This window comes from Plectropomus leopardus, chromosome 12, assembly GCF_008729295.1.
Source record: "Plectropomus leopardus isolate mb chromosome 12, YSFRI_Pleo_2.0, whole genome shotgun sequence".
Lineage (NCBI taxonomy): Eukaryota > Metazoa > Chordata > Actinopteri > Perciformes > Serranidae > Plectropomus > Plectropomus leopardus.
In genome coordinates, this window is record NC_056474.1 from 12,680,329 (window position 1) to 12,696,958 (window position 16,630).

General features: G+C 44.3%; 1 protein-coding gene across 5 annotated transcripts in view; it reads left to right on the plus strand.

Annotated features, from left to right (window-relative positions):
- LOC121951040 (zinc finger protein 521-like) overlaps positions 1-16,630 on the plus strand; it is a 106,851-nt gene that overhangs the window by 16,198 nt on the left and 74,023 nt on the right. The gene's annotated exons all lie outside the window — the stretch shown is intronic.

Sequence of the window (16,630 nt, forward strand, 5' to 3'; positions counted from 1 at the left end):
CCACTCTGCCACTCAGCTCTTCTCCCACTCCCACTCTCGCTCTATGCCTTCACCAGAGAATATGCCACACTATGTGTGTTAGTACACTGCGCCAAGGGGAGCACAACACCAGACTACCAGCTTCCTTGGTAGATATCCAAGAACACACAGGCCTCACACACGTAGCACATTTTTTATACGTTCTGTACATCAATATCTACAGGCGTGACATACAAATAGGCCTCCATGTGTCCTTATAATAGATCACTGTAGGCTACAGTATGTGTATTTATAGTATGTGCATTGTGTCCTTGCCTGTTTCAGTGCAACATTTTATACAGCACTATACTGATTCTAGCATTTCACTAGAGTGTAACACGCAGCTACGAGGTCCCACAGTAACCAGACCACCAGCTGGAAACAGATCCTTGCTCCAGGAAAGTCCCTCAGCTGGTCCCAATGCTAGCTAGCTGAGGTAGTAGGGAGACTGAAAGAGAAGGATGCCATTGGCAGACTGTGTCATTGACCTGTTGATGGATGAATAGCGCTATAAATACCCTGACAAGGTGGCAGACAGAACTAATGATGTGAACTGAAGGTTTCCATGTGCTTCTCCTGGACTTGCTGTCCTCCTTTACACGTCCTGATGGGCCCGCACTGAGAAACGCCACCTGACACACATTTCCTAATGTTTAGGCAGAGACCTTGTCTCACACTATATTGTTCAGAAACATGTAATGATCCTGTTTCTGATGTAGTACAGAAGCGCCCGTTTATTGTTTCAAAGCAAATTCAAAATGCTGTTCATGAGAAAGCTAGTGAAGTCTCTTCTCTGTTTACATTCAAGCACAGTTTGATTTCATATTTTGCAACCCACAATCAGCAAGCCACAAATTATAGGGGAGATATCCCACGAGTTTTACAAAGATTTTCCATTAACTGTAAGACGGTCTCACAAACCAAGTCCTGTATTTGTTTGTGTGTGTGTGTGTGTGTATGTGTGTATATAAGTTTGTGCATTCTGTCATGCCCCCCCTCCCCCCAATTTGTGTTAATTGAAGCAGAAATGAATGCATGTTCATTGAAAGAGTGACTTTTTATGCGCAGGCTTGCTAGTTTACATGTTCGTGCACCTCGGGTGCACTCGTGTGTGTGCAAATTCAAAGTGACGCTCAGTCGACTAAAGGTGTGAAAATCAATGCACTGTTCACTTTCACATTACTGTCATCCAACAAAAGCACTCATTGGTTTGAGGGAAACTGTGTGCAGAACCTCCTGTCACCTTTTTTTTTTTTTTTTTTTTTTTTAAAAAATAACACATAATTCCATCAAGCCAGCACAGATTTGCGGACAGTCTGTTTGGGGAACGTAGGAAATAAAAACACAGAGGGTTTTAATAAAGGTATCGGAGGATGTGCTCTAACACAGTGTTTCCCAACTGGTTCAACCACAGGGTTCAGATTTTTACTTAGTCAGTAGTTCAAGGTCCACACATAAGATAAATTATCACATATTCAATTTTATTTAAAAAAATTGTGGCACTTCAAATTAAAAGCTTTGTGGTGGAAATTCACTGTACTTCAAAATGAGGTGTGTTTATTTACAAACTTGACATGTTCACGGGTCACTTGTTGTCCATCTAGAAATGATCTGTGACCAATTTTTGGACCAGGACCCAGCAGTTGGGAACAGCTGCTTTAACACTGCATGAATAGAAATTGTCCTTAGATTATACTTATTTGGTTATGTCATTATATTATGGAGATGGTCAATAATGTTGCAACAGTTTGATTCAGGGGCAGGACTTTTATGTTCAGCCCTGCTGTAATATGGTCATGACTGACTCAGCCATATTTTTTTCAATAATTAAGCCCAGCTTTTATAAATGTCAATCTTACGGACAAATAACTCTTAATTGCTCAATGATGAAAAAAAAACACAGTTTGGATAAGAGCCCCCGTGGAAACCAAACAAAAGAATCTAATTGCCATTAGGGTATTGTGATTGCGCAGAAACACTCTATTAGTATTCAAACACAGTGGGAGAAAAGAAACTTCTAGATGGCATACTAAGTACTTTGAATGTGTGTGTGTGTGTGTGTGTGTGTGTGTTTGTGTATTCTCTGGAATATGGGAGGAGATTTCCTATGTGGCATTATGTAGACATCCATGACCAATTAATCTGCCTTACATCAAGTCTCTACTCACAGATGGATCCTTTATTAGAACCATTTTCTAATCAACCACCAGCACCTGCTAAACCCTCCATTTTTTACAATTTCAAATGTTTTATTTTTGGTAAACAAATTGCAGTGCTTGACTGGAACCAATCCACATATGGAGATTTGCTTGCTGTTCCCTGACAGAGCTCCTTTTCCCCCCCAGCTGATATCCCATAAGCGTATACAGTGTATTACCACAACCAGACATGCCTGTATAAACCCACTACATCACATGTGTTTATTCTGGGCCTCATTATACTTTGCGTCCATAAAGTAAAACACAAGTTTCACCCAAAGAGTGAGACGAAACAGACTAAAATAAAGTCTAAACAGATTTGAGCTGCTGGTGGACCACGCCCGATGGACAGAGAGAAAAAAGAAAGATGTTACATGTCACTGCGATCAATGGCGGCCATTGTCTCTCCCCCGTCTGGCAGAGGTATAACACCTTTCCATGCACTTAAGCCGTGACCACTGCAGTGCGCTAAGGGAGCGCATGGGTATGGATTGCCTCGTGTCCCTGATGCGATCGGTGCTATTGATCGCACTAATGCTGGACTGCGGAGGAAGGCGAGAGTCTGAGAAAGGGAGCGAGGGAGAAGGAGGGAGATGGGGGAGAGAGAGAAATAGAGGGAGAGAGTGCTGCAGGAATGCGTCCCCAGGGAGCCCGTCTTGGGCTGGGGCAGGGCTTCAGGAATGCTCCCCAGGAGATCCCAGTGAAGGCTAGGGCAGGGCTGGAAGAATGCTTCTCTAGAGAGTTGAGAGTGGAGGCTGGCTGGGGCAGGGCTGGAGGAATGTTCCCCCAGAGCACCCCTTTAACTCTGGAGCAGAAGTGGAGGGGCTCCGCGGGGGGAGAGCGCTCCCCCGTCCCCCCTCCGGCTCCAGGATGGCTGCGGATCAGGTTTCCGTGTGGGGATCAGCATCCTGCCGACAGGGCTTTAGGCTGCCCTGGGGAGGAGACAGGAGGCTGGAGGCACTGCTATTCCATAGGCCTTTCCAAAAACACTTCAGAAATGCTTTGTCTCACTGTCTCACTGTATTGTCTGTGCACCCTTGTATTGTTAGGGATCCTTCACGGAGAAAGAGAAACAGAATCCACAGTTTGACTTTTGTTCTCAGTTGGCACAAGACATGTTCATCTGCTGGAAATGAGATTGCACTGGTAGGCAAGGAAACATGCCCTCAGACCTACTCGCCAAAGAAATACCTTGCTCCTTAGCTCATTTCAACTTGTGTTTACTAGCTAGCCCACACTGTAAATAAAAATAACACATCCAGCTTCGAATTTAATTCAAAAGATTGCACTTTCTCAAAGCCTTTTCACTGTCACTCCTCCAATCCTGCGTCTCTGAAGGTATTTGAATAGCCCAGTGCACACATGGGCTGTCAGCCTGGTGGCCATTCTTTCATTATGGGTCCAGCTCCCTTGAGCAACACCTTTTCTTGTGTCCTTCACTCGAGGAGGGGCATGGCTGCTTCCCCCAGAGATATCTGTGCCCTGCTATTTTAACCCTCTGTGAGATGACCTTTTTAATAAGTGTCTTTCTCTGTTTTCCTGCCGGCCACTGTGCGAGCAAACAGAGCATGTCTTCTGCTTCCCTCAGATAAAGGAATCAATCAGAGAGGGTGCAACAGAGAACGAGAGAGAGAGAGATAACTGGGCCATATATGGATTTATATTATGTAGATTTCCCCTTTCTTCTTCCCTGTAGACATTGCAAAATGCACTCAGCTTCAATAAAATACATTTCAGATTTATGAGAAAAATACAAATGAAATATTAATACTCTGTGAAACACAATAAGATTCCCCCACAATGAAGAGGATGGCAATATGATAGTTTAGACAAATTTCTAATATGAAGTCTCTGTTTGCGATGGGGAGCCAGACAAATTTTTTAAACCCACTGATATATGTTTTCCCTGTTCCATTCCCAACCTCGACATGTTTGTTTGAAGTGTTTGAATTCATTTACATCAAGTCGTTGGGTCAGCAGCATGGAAACATTCAGTAATACCCTCAACTATGAACAGGCTCCTGGCAGTCCGTGTTTTATACTAACTGTTTCCAACAGACTCCTATTGGTTGTACTGTTTCTTTTTTTTTTTTTTTTCTCAACTAACTTTGTGTATTGATCCAACAGCTGCTTTGTGGCTGCCAAGAAGAATGTGCCAAACTGCAAAGACTTTATTTGCTTCAAAAGGGCTCACATTAGAGAAAAGGGACATGAGCAAGACCTGATTAGCCGAACTCTGAGCCGCTGCCGTTCATCAGAAATTCTGCTGTGTTTTTGCCGGGGCGTCTTGCGACATCCTGGTACAAAGAGCAGCACACTGATTACAAGGCTTTGAAAGGAGGAGAGGCGGTCAGGGGAGAATAGCTACTTCTGGCACAACGCAGCCACTGAAAAGAGACCTCATGCTAGAGTGAGCTCTCAGAATTGGGCTTGAGTCTTTCCTGTGTGTTTGTGTGGGGGGCATTTTCTGTGCGAGTGTCTATGGGAGAAAAAAAAATAGGTAAGGAGAGAAAGAGAGGCTGAGAAAGAAAGGGAGTATTAAAGTAGATGTTTGACTCCACGGCGTAGCATCCCTGTGCGTTTCCTCTCTGTGCGACAGCGCCAGTAACGTTAACAGGAGTGTCATTAGGAATTCAAAGCATATGCCCTCGTGAGGACGCCCTCTTTCTCTCTCCCTGGTGCTTCACACCGCACACATTATGCACTATATAAAGTATTTATTGGTCTTTGTCAGACGAGGACTGCATTTTCTGCGGAAAAACAATCAAAATAAGAATAGAGGAGTCTGCTTTTTATGCTTGTGATTGTGTGTTCATATCAGAGATGATGATGGCCAGCACTGCAACTCCTTGCCTCCCTTACATTCACATCCCCCTTGATCCAAAACACTCGTGTACTTGCTTGTTCAATCAGTCATCTGCTTAGGCATGCAAACACACACACACGTATTATTGTGCATGCGCACACACGCTTCCTCACAGCACCTGTGTGCTTGCACTTTGCATTTTAGACGACACATAATTCATCGCCCAAGAGGGTAAACACACTATGACTTCATCCAGTTGACCTCTTTCTTAAGTAGGTAGCCACAATAGCAGGGGTGACGTGGACAAAACAGAGATAATCTCATGTACTCACCTAGAACTACACGCACTGAGTGAAAACACTATAACAACGACACCGTTATTTCCCTCTCCACTATGTAGCATCCCTTTGAAACTACTGACTTCAGTCGTGTGACAAAGACCTGGCCGTGGAGCGGTTGTCTCGGTTTCTCTTGCTCTCTTCATCTCTCCCTGGCCCTGGCTCTGCCTGCTCTTTGTTCACTCTCTTCCTCAGCCTGCAAGTCTTTTTCAGCGGCACAAGCAGAAGAATGGCACATTAAATCTTAATAGGACTGCGTCTGGCCGTGTTGAATTGCAGAGCGTGTTAAGCCGGCGCTTTCCTCCCCCTTGGCACACGCTCGTGGAAGTGGAAAACAATTGAATAAAAGAAACCGCTCCCTCCCTCTGTAACACAAGTGACTTCGGCTGCCCTGCTGAAGCTATGAGACTGAACTGACTCTGGCTCACAAATGGCATAGGCCCATGTTGAGAAACTGTAACATAAATGGCATTAGTCCTTTTAAAAAAATGCACAGATATACATGTGAAGGCAGACACAGGATGTCCATGACCACCCACAATGTAGCTGTTGCATGTTCCCTCTCAGTGACAGTTGGAAAATACTGCCGTAAAACTCGTTCTTATATTGTAATAGCTTTCTGGCTCAGAGAAATACAAAAGAGTAGAAGAGGACAAAACTAGCCAGAAGAGACAAGTGAAATTTATTGAGACATGGGAAGGACAGAGATAGAAAGGGGGATGGGTAAAAGACAAAGAAGTGGAGAGAGACAGAGTCAAGGTAGGAGAGAGCCAATCTTAGCAGCAGCAGCAGCAGCAGTAGCGATGTGAGTCCAGGCCTGCTTTGTAAGGCAGTCAGAGGTGGTAATTAGCCAGTGATGAGTTGACTGGTTGTGTGTCCAGTGCACGGCACTGCTGGGTGGGGCTGTGGGAGGTAGATAAGGCCAGCAGTGGGCTTATCTCTGAGAAGGACAGGCACCAGGCCTGCCAGGCAAATCCACCCACAGACCAGCCGCATTTTATTAACAACATCATTAATGCCAGACAGGTTATGTGCGGTGGCTCGGAAGAGAGACAGGAAAAAGTAAAAAACAAATAAAGTCTCAATTCCTGCTTGGCCGGCCAGTCTAAAGTACATAGGCACCGGTTGACGTGTTTTGAAAGCAAGGAGCTTGTGGAGATGTTTACCAGGTAGGCAGCCAACGGAAGGGCACGGAGAGCGAGCTTGGATCTTACCTCTGGGTTTTGCTCACTCTCCTCTGGGTCCCCAGAATTCAAATGATTTTCTTTTTTCTCTTTCAAACGTGGGACTGCTCACCAGAATAATGATGAAGCAGATACAGAGAAACATAACTAGGCACAAAGAAAAGGCAAAAATGTATTTTAAAAACTTTGTGGACATTCCGGGCTTAGTTTTCTAACAAATGCTTTGTGAAATGTTGGATTTTTTTTCTCCTCTTTGAATCTGCAAAGTAGAATCAGGTGTGCAGGGTACTTATTTTAAGTCATGAAATATACTTTTACGCCAAAAAATGCAAATACCTTAAGAAATTATTTTTACACTTTTGTTTGCTGTAATCCAATTTCCTTTGATCAGATGGCAATTTAACAGGTGTCTTTTGTGTTATGTGGCAAATGAGCATTGACTCTATCGTTTGATTTTTACAATCGTGTGAAGTGCCTATTAGCATATAAAATGCCAAAGAGCTTCTCAGTGGCATGTTTACGTACGATAATTTACAGCAGGAATTGACAGGATGTAACATGGCTTCGAGACAAAGAAAAGTTCACCAATCAAGACGTACCTCATTCACAGACACGTTAAAGAAACATCTACAGGCTTTTGAATCATGTCAATACTCCCTAATGAAAAGGTCATAGGATTTAGCTTATGTCTGCGTGGAAATGTTCTGCACATTGATCCCCATAGGGCTTTTTCCTTAGATGGCTTTTGCCAAACTCGCCAGTAATGGGAGGAAAGGAAGGAGGGAGATGGAGGGCGGTGGAAAGAGTGACCAGTCCGACAGGTTTATGTCTCCCAGCAGGCTGAGCTCCATGGAGCGGGCCCACAGGAAGGAGCGGAGCCAGCTGTGACGGCATCCTGCTCGCCACTGCGGTTTAGGAACTTTGGGGCTACACTATCACCGACTCAACATTTCCCCCTCTCCTCTACCCCTCCCAGGGGTTGTTTTTGTTGGCCAGGGGGTAGTGTTTGGGTGGGGGCTGCTATAGGGCTCCGTGGAACAGCCACTCCTATATTTCAGGATATGGGGAGTTCAGCCACCCACAAGGACAGGGATTCTCAAATATCATGTGAAGTAACACATTTGTTCCTTAGTGCTAATTGCCATTTTCGGACTGGAAGGTGGGTTCATAAATTTAGTTTTATGGGCAGGATGGGTGTCGTTTAAGGTCTCCGAGGCCACCAGCTGGACTACGCTTTGGCAGAGGGAACATTGTGTGTCGGTACAGAGTGTAATGGTTTGACAGTAAAGCCATGCTGTCAGGTAACACAGAGATGTCCTCTTAATGTTAAGAGCAGTGGACAGTGGGGGGTCCCATCACTGCTGAGAATGTAAAGGTCATCTAATCTATTCCACCTCCAACCTGCCTGGCTGATCGATCATCCTGGAGGAGTCGATCGATTTGATCAGAGAGCCTCTCCTAAGAGATGGCCTCCCAACGAGTGGCTGGGATTCTGCGGAAGGCTGCAGAGTGTGCCAGCTTGGTACATGTCTCCACGATAAACGGAGACATTAAAATCTCTGATTGAATAGTAACTCACCACCTGTGTTAGCCGTTCTCAAAGTAAGTCGCTGATTTAAGACGGCAAAGAACATGCAACTGTTACCGTTACTTCATCGTGTTATCAGGCTCATTCTATATGCAACACATGTACGCACAAATCAGATCAACAGAATCCTGCAGGACTGAGTGACAGCCTAGAGAGATTGGGCGGAGGTAAACAGAGTGGTAATCTGTATATTAGGACATTATGTGCCCCCAGTCAAAGCATGATGCATCTTTCTCATCATGAACTTGGTTTGTAGAACATACCCCACAAACAAAGTCAACAGACAAAACCATCGTGTGATTGGATTTTAATCCAATTGCATTATTATTCGGGCCTCCCATTGGCCATTCATTACTCTCACATGGAGCCTGTGTGGGTTGTTATCACCCAATCAGGCTCAAGACTGTATTCTGGAGAGCATGCTTTCGTTTGCATCCTTTAAACCCTGTGAGCCTTCCCTCTCTCCGGGCCCGCCAACGGAATACCTAATTCCAAAGTAAACTGATTGCTCTCTCCAACAAGATTACGCTGTGATGATGTTAGCCAAATGAGACCGCTATTCGGATGCAACCAGGGCAGGCAAGGATGCTTACCGCAAGATGACTGATCAGCATGTTAAGAGAAACGAGGTTGGGAAAGGAAGGGGGAAAAAAAGGAGGCAAAAACGAGGGATTGAAATCGAAAGAGTGTGAGAGAGTTGTGAGCGTGGGGGTAAGCAGAAATGTAATTTGCTTCTCACCTCAGGCGACTGGGCTCTGAGGCCAGTAAATATGCAAACAAGCTGAGCCTGGCCATCAATATGAAGACCCTAGATGATTACTAATCTCCACCACAGAAGTAGATTGAGGTCTGTTGAGCAGCGCCATGCAACATGAGGGGGGAAAAAACAGGGAGGTTAGAGTCCAAACTACATCTCCATATTGGCTCCAAACAGAGTTATGGGTATATTTGACCTTCACTCTGAGATGTCATATACTATTTATGATGCATAATGATCAATCAATCAATATTACACCATTAAAAATAAAGGTATCTTAAACCTAAAGGCCCAGACACACAACTTACATCAAAGAACTAGTGGCAATGAAGGCCGACTGTTGCGTCACCCCATATTGCTGTGATTGATGTCTTGCCCAAAAAGTTACACTGAACACACTGCAAAGACTACAGCCAACAACCAACTTGCACATACATTCTGCGCTTGCATGAGAGGAAATAACTTTAGCAGCAGGAGGCGATAGTCTGTATCATGGATGTATTAAGAAGATTGGATTACTTTTTGAAATTGTTGTCCATTGCTAAGCTTTCAAAGCAAGTGACACAAATAAATAGAGTGTCTGACAAAAGTTCAGCTCAATGTGGCAGCACTGCATCCCTTGCAGAGAGAACTTTTCAATAACAAACATTGCGATCAAACTAACACTTATATAGTTTGGTCACAAATAATGAAATCCCTTCAAGTAATATATTTTTAAAGACAGTAAATGTACTCAGTATACCTATCAATTTAAATGGTAATTATCAGAATACAGTTACTCATATGTTGCAATCTGAATACTTGGGCTGCCCCTTGAAAGTAGAGATCCAAGTCATCAGTCAGAGACCTCTTAGTTGACTGAGATTGCTGCAAGGCAAGCAGTCATTTTTGTTTTTTTGCCTGTCAGTGTGCTGTGCAGTGTACTTCTGGGGATGTTTTTGTCCCCAGATTTTGCTGCAAAGTGAGCGTTCTTAACTTTCACAATACTATTTGGTACAGACAGCTGCGGACATGATGCAAATTGTGCACCGCAATGTTTCAAGTTGATAACATTATCCTCTCTCTTCTGCTTTCAAGTAGTGAATTTACAGCACACGTCAACGTAATATGATATAGAACCTATCTTTTGTTTTATATCTAGAGGCGGCAAAAAATGTTGCACATTTCCAGTCTATTCTTTGCTTCAAACTGTTTCTGCTAAAGAGCTCTATGGTGAGAAAAAAAAAAACTAAACTAATACAACAAGTTTGTTTCGATCTTACACCCTCTTTAGTCATTTTTTTGTTTTCCTCACTTCTGTTTCTCTCATCATGTGTCAGCGACGGGCTCTGCCACCTCCAACATGGTGAATCAGCTGAAAAACAGCCAACAAAAACTGACTAATGCCAACAGTGCTACACACACCACAAAAACTTGGTCAACAGATGCTCACAGATAGACAGACATTGACCAACGGCAGACCATCAGCTTGGTGTGTCAGGGCCTCTAGGATAAATTCATCATATTGTAAAAAAGGCTGCCCCCTGAAATCCGAGACATGAGTCGACTTTCAGCTGACTAAGATTGCCTCAAGCTGAGCAGTCATTTTTTTCTGTACAGTGTACTTTTGGCGACATTTTGGTCCCCTGACTTTGCTGTGGAGTGCAGGCAGCTGCCTGGAGGAAGAGAGAGAAGTGGTGAATTTACAGCTCACAGCAAGTTAATACTATACAGTCTCTGGTTTTTGTTGATGTCTAGTGTCGGTAAAAAAAAGTCATTGCGCATTTGCGACGCATTGTTAGCACTGTTAGCTTGTTTACTATATGACGTGAATGCCGCTTTCACACTGAATGCCCTGCTGAGCCCGTTCAGACTTTGAAACGTTGCATGCAAAACAAAACGAATCGTCAAATATTTTTATTGAATAGCCAAATTAGATTAGGAAGAGTCGAGTACCACCCCAACAGCAAATATAATTCAGAAACTACTGCCATAACTTCTCAGTAACTTTGAACCTTGCTCTCAACTCACCCCGGTCTTTTCATCATGGAGAACTCCTTGTCTGATATGAGCTCTAGACATGAGGCACAGTAGTTTACTAGCCCATTGTCATTCCCCATCCGTAATCCGGGATAAAAAAACCTATGGGACACGGACCAGGCTGGAGTCATTAGGTGTGTGCGTGGCTTACCCAGACAGCTAGATAAACCAGATGCCTCGGGATGGCCAGGGGTCATCTCTCTGTGAGAACAAGTTGTTGATGTCCTTGTTTCTCTCTACCTCTTCTTCACCCGCACTCCTTCTCTCGCCCCTCTTCATCATTCCTTCTCCCGCTTTCTTTTCTCTCCGTCTCTCCCTTGATTGTTCTGCACAGTCATCTCGAACACAGAGGTCCGTGTTGGAGCTTAGCAGTCAGAAGAACCTGTCAGCTAAAGGGAAGGAGGAAAGACAGACAGGGGAGCTGTCTGTGGCCCTAGGTTGAATGCCTGAGGGTGTATTACGTGTGGAGGATAGTTAGTGCAGTAGGACGCACCGCAGTCTGCAGGTGAATCCTCTCATTTTGGGAGACTTAATGCATTTGAATCATTACCTCTAGGGGGGAGTGTTATGACTTTCTGTTTCAGAAGGAACCTTGATATAAAATGCAGCAAAAGTTGTGTCTTTTTTTCTCTCTTTTTTTTATTTCTAAATACAGCAGGAGGGCCATGTAAGAGGAATATATATTCTAAGAATGTCTTTCCAGTCCTAAACATAATTGACTATTCGTTGTATTTTAGAGTGTGTTTCCAGCATTGAGCTTTACCCTCTGCAGTGAGTGCACAAGGCTTGAGGATGTTTACCTGGCATGGTGCCTGTTGTAGCTGCCCTCCTGTTGAGGAAAAGCAGGTCAGGCTATAGCTTTGTTTGTTTGTGTGTGTGTGAGCACTTTTGTGGCTGAGAACATGTATGTGTTTGTGCATGTGCATGTGTGTGTGTTTGTGTGTGTGTGTGTGTGAGAAGAGGGGGGAGATCATTAGGATGGAGAGGGTCAGAGAGCATTATATACAGCCACGACAAAAAAAAAGATGAATCTCCAATGTAAGCATTTATTTTTTGGATAGGAGGGTGGTAGGGATCTGGGTTCTCAATCCAACTGAACCATCCATCTGCTCAGCCATCAATCTTCCCCCTCTCTATCTCTCTGTTCATTTACTCATCCAGCCATTTATCCATCCTTGCCCGTGGCCAAAGGGCCATGTCTCTTCGTGGCCCTGATAATCTGGACCAATTTCCCCTGCAATTTATTTCCTAGCCAACCACCCACCTGGTCAAGCAGCATCGGGCTTCTCAAGGTAGAGCCACTCATCCCAGCAAGCCCCTTTTCACCAATCATATCCTGTTTTTTTTCCTCCTCAAGCCTCAGATCTTTTGTATTTTGAAGTTTCAATTCAGCAACCGTTCCTCCTTTCTTTACTGTAGAGGCCGTTGTTTACCTCTAATGTCCTAACCCGTCTTTGTTTTCTATTATCATTTTCCATTTCTACCCGTAGCTTTCTCTCTGCGCTGTCTCACCTCTTTCTCTCCCTCCCTCCCTCCCTCCATCCTGTCATGGCTCCTCAGTATTCTGCTGCTGTCTTGTGTGGAGTGATTTTGCCCAGACACGTCTGGCTCTGGGTAAAGTGCGGTCCCCAGAGAGTGCGCTCCGCAGCCCCCAGGTCGCCGGCACCATGAATACATTATGATCCCCATTTCCATCCTGTTGCCACGGCAGCACTTTTGGAGCCGCAGGGCGATTAAGACGTGTGCTGTCGATACCCTGATAGGAGCAAAAGTTGGATCTGGAAGCTGGCCTTTGATCAGATTCCATCCTCCCGCCTGCTATTGGTGGCTCCGGTACAGGAAGACAAAGAGGAGGTCTTTTGGGCTTCTTATTGGTTTGACAGGCTCACCTGCTGCACATAAGCATACCGTGCATCCTCAAGCTCCTTTTTCCCACCTCTCTGCTTTATCTCCTTTCCTGCCTGAAACCATTTCCCTCCCTTATTCTCACTTCCGTCGCTCCTCCTACATCGCCGCAGTTCAGCTAAGGCAGCATTATACGCAGTCTCTCTCTGCTCTCTGATATTCTGCTTTCCTCACAAAGGAAGCAACTCCCTTACCTTTTATTGTTTCCTTTTTTTCTTTGGGGGATGATGTATAAAACATGGTGCCTCAGGTAGAGGATGTTGGGTAGGAAGCCATGTCCCCCTAAATGGCCAGCCGTGTGCATGCGCCTAACACTTCACTGAGCAATCTGTCAACATGTCAGCAACACATGTTTTGTAAAAAGCCTCTGGTGGGAGCCAGGGGAAAAAAGGCACTCCTGCCAGACCAGAGAGGAAATGCTTTTTTCTCCTCTATGCAGTGGATTTTCTATTGCTGGTGCTCAGTCCCACGGGCCCCCCAACACCACCCTCCCCTCCCCCATACATACACCCGTTGTCTGCACTTCAGAAATTTGAACTGGGGACCCTCGAGGGGGTTTACTGGGAGGGTGGGGGTGGGCAGGGAGGGAGGGGCTCCCTCTTTTTCAGAGCGTATGAAATTGTGAAGGTATATTGTGGCAGGTCCCCAAGCGGTCTTTTCTAATACCTGAGTTTCTGGCGAAGCTGGAAATTACCAGCGGCTCCCCCGAGGGACGGCTTTATCCACACCAGGAAGGGGAGCAGAACTCAGTGGGGAGGTTACTTAATGCATGGCTGAAATAAAAGAATTTCTGAGACAGAGGCTGAAAAGCAAGCTTTTTTCTTTTTCAACCCCCCCTCGCTCCCGTTCCCTCTCCCTCTCTTTTTTTTCCTCCCCAGTAGTATAGTTTACTACTCTCTGCCTTCTCTTGAAGGGTTCTAGTTTAATAAACTTTCAGAGGATCCTGCTGGTGCAGACAGCTAGACAAATACCCTTGTGTGTTCTCTTTTGTCGGAGATACAGCTTTTTGTTATGTTCTTGCAAATTTGATTTCTCCCTCTGTCTTTCGTTTTCTCTGCCGCCCTCTGTCTCTCTCCCTTTTTGCATTTGTCTTCATCTCCCTCGTCCTCTCCACTCCCTTTCTGTCTCCCTCTTCGACACACACACACTCACACACACACACACACACACACACACACATATACACACACACATATACACACACAAAGTCAAACTCTGTCTCTTGTGGTTGAGTTTATTGTTTGGTCTGTCTCTTCGTTCTCCCCCTCTGTGCTCCCTTTTGTTTTCTGTATGTTTTGTTGTATTGTGCGGAGAGGCTGAGATGCAGATAGAATGCAGACAGTTTGCCCTGGGTGAAGAGTGCGCACAAGAACCCTTGGTATCTATTTAACAAAACACATTCGTCTATTTACACATGACCAAATGTATAAAACTCTACCTACTTTTTCAGTGCCACTCGTAAGATGTTTTTAATCAAAGAGATTTAATGCAGCAGATTTTGGCGGTTATTTACTCATCCCTATATGGCTATATTTTCTTATATTTTCTACTTACTATATGCCAGGATGCCCTTTTTCCTTAGTAATCATCACCTGTATCCATCGTCCATGGATCATTAATCTCACCTTGTTCATAACCTCAAAAAAAAAAAACAACATAAAAATCTCATCCCATGTATGAAATGCCTCTCTCTGTTTCTTTCTCCCTCTCTCTTCCTCCCTGTCTACTGTTGGTAAATAATTCAACCTTTTCCCTGTAACAAGTGCTGGCCTTAATAGGGAGCAGTACCTGTAGTTGGGATAAACAAGGCAGCCGGCCTCACCAGTGAAACAGAGGGATTTGAGCTTCATGAGGGCAGAGGAATAAGTCGTTTCCTTCTGAAAGGCAGAGTAGACTGGCTGACATTAATTAAACCCTATAGGATAAAGGTTATCTGAGGCCTAGCAAAGCAGAGACCGTGCATGCGGGATGTTATGTCTGCCGAATCCTAATCAAGACTTCTTATTAAAGCGACATGTGTGGGCTCAGGCATGTATAAAATGTGCCATGTGTTTGTGCTATTATGTTTGTAAACCTGTGCGTCACTGGCATCTATTGACGCAACACCTTCCCTTACAGATGCAGCCTGATCATGCAGATAAATAGATATAAAAAAAACAAAATATGACAAACAATCATGCAACCACCTCTGCTACACTCTCAGTGTTCTGCACTCTCCTAAAAATAAAGACCGAGGCAACTTCCTAGAGAGTTCCGTGTTTAGAAAACATTGTGTTGCCCACCATGCTCTGTTGTGGGAGGTGAGCCTCCTCACCAGAGATCCTCCCATGGTGCACCTGTGACTGAGTCACCTGACCCGAGCATCAGCATGGCGCTCGGGTGCCATGGCTCATGTTTTACAAATTACCCAGGGGGTCGTGCACCACCTCTGTGCCCGTATTTCCTCCCTGCTGTATGCATAGTGCGTGGGATTATATTCCCCAACTCCAACTCCTCCCTCAGACAATGAACCGCCGCATAAGATGACAGTCACCTCACTAACCCAAAGAACGCTAAGGAAAATACAAATTAAGCAAGGGAGAAAGCACAGCTCTGACCTATCGGCTTCCTCTGTTTGTGCTGGATGTATGCTGGTTATAGGGGGAAAAAAAGCAGCATGGATCCTGTTACCAGGCGAGTAGGGCTCTATGTGTTATGTGTGTGTCATAAAGACTCCAATGGTAATCTTAGAACATCTATTTCTCACGCTCTCTTTCTGACTCATCAACTTATTTGCATGCCAAATGTAATTAAAGGTCACCTTATTGGTAATATTCTCTTGATATTAAAAGTAGCTTAGCAAGATAGCCACTGGAGGAGCAATGCAGGTTTTATTAGCACCTCATTGTATGTTCCTATATTAGTGGTACAGCAACACGACTCTTTCACAGTAATAGCATAATAGTAATGTCTTCTCCTTTCATATACAGATAAAGGCTGATGTCCTCTCGACTACAAGCCCAGCGAAAAGTAATTAGCTGATATGGATGTTGCTGTCAGTGATAACTGATATTGGGGGACTATTACATTCACTCTCTGGAATGATGATCCTTGAAATGGGTTCATCACAGTGAGCTGCACATTCAGATAGACGTGAGATTACCTCATAGAAGAGGGAAAGCTCCTTGTTCTTTGTACCTTTACAAAATAGTCACATATCCACAAAATTTAAATAAATAAAAAAAGTCTAAAGGGTGAAGGATTTAGGGGGACATATTGGAAGAAATGGAATACAATACAAAAAGTATCTTTAGTGTATGAAAAATTAGAAATGTTTTGTTTTTGTTGCCTTAGAATGAGACATGGAGCCCGACGTGTGTGACAAACCGAACCCTGGCTATAGGTAGGGCCATTCGCGCTTTTGTATCGGCCACTATAGTTAGAACCTCCTCCGTCAAGAGGGGCGGAAAAAAATGTTTGGTTTTTTTTATGTGAAACTTCTCTGTTTGACACAATATTATCACCTTCAGTCTCCTTTATAACTGTTGTGTACGCACAAAACAATTCCTTAAAGACACATACGCCACTTCCCATTCAAAACTGCCGATCTTTAAAAACAAACTTGATAGGAGAATGTGTGCACCTGTACAAAAACTCAGACCCATGTGTATGAACGTGTTGGAGATGGGAAATTGGCGACACGGATAGTGAGGTGGTTAATTGAAACAAGATCGTAGAAATTAAATGTGAAAGATTCCTTATATGTATAATGATGCCTCTCTTACATTTAATTTTTTTTGTCCTGTTTCATTAGTACATATTTAATGTGGATCCTACC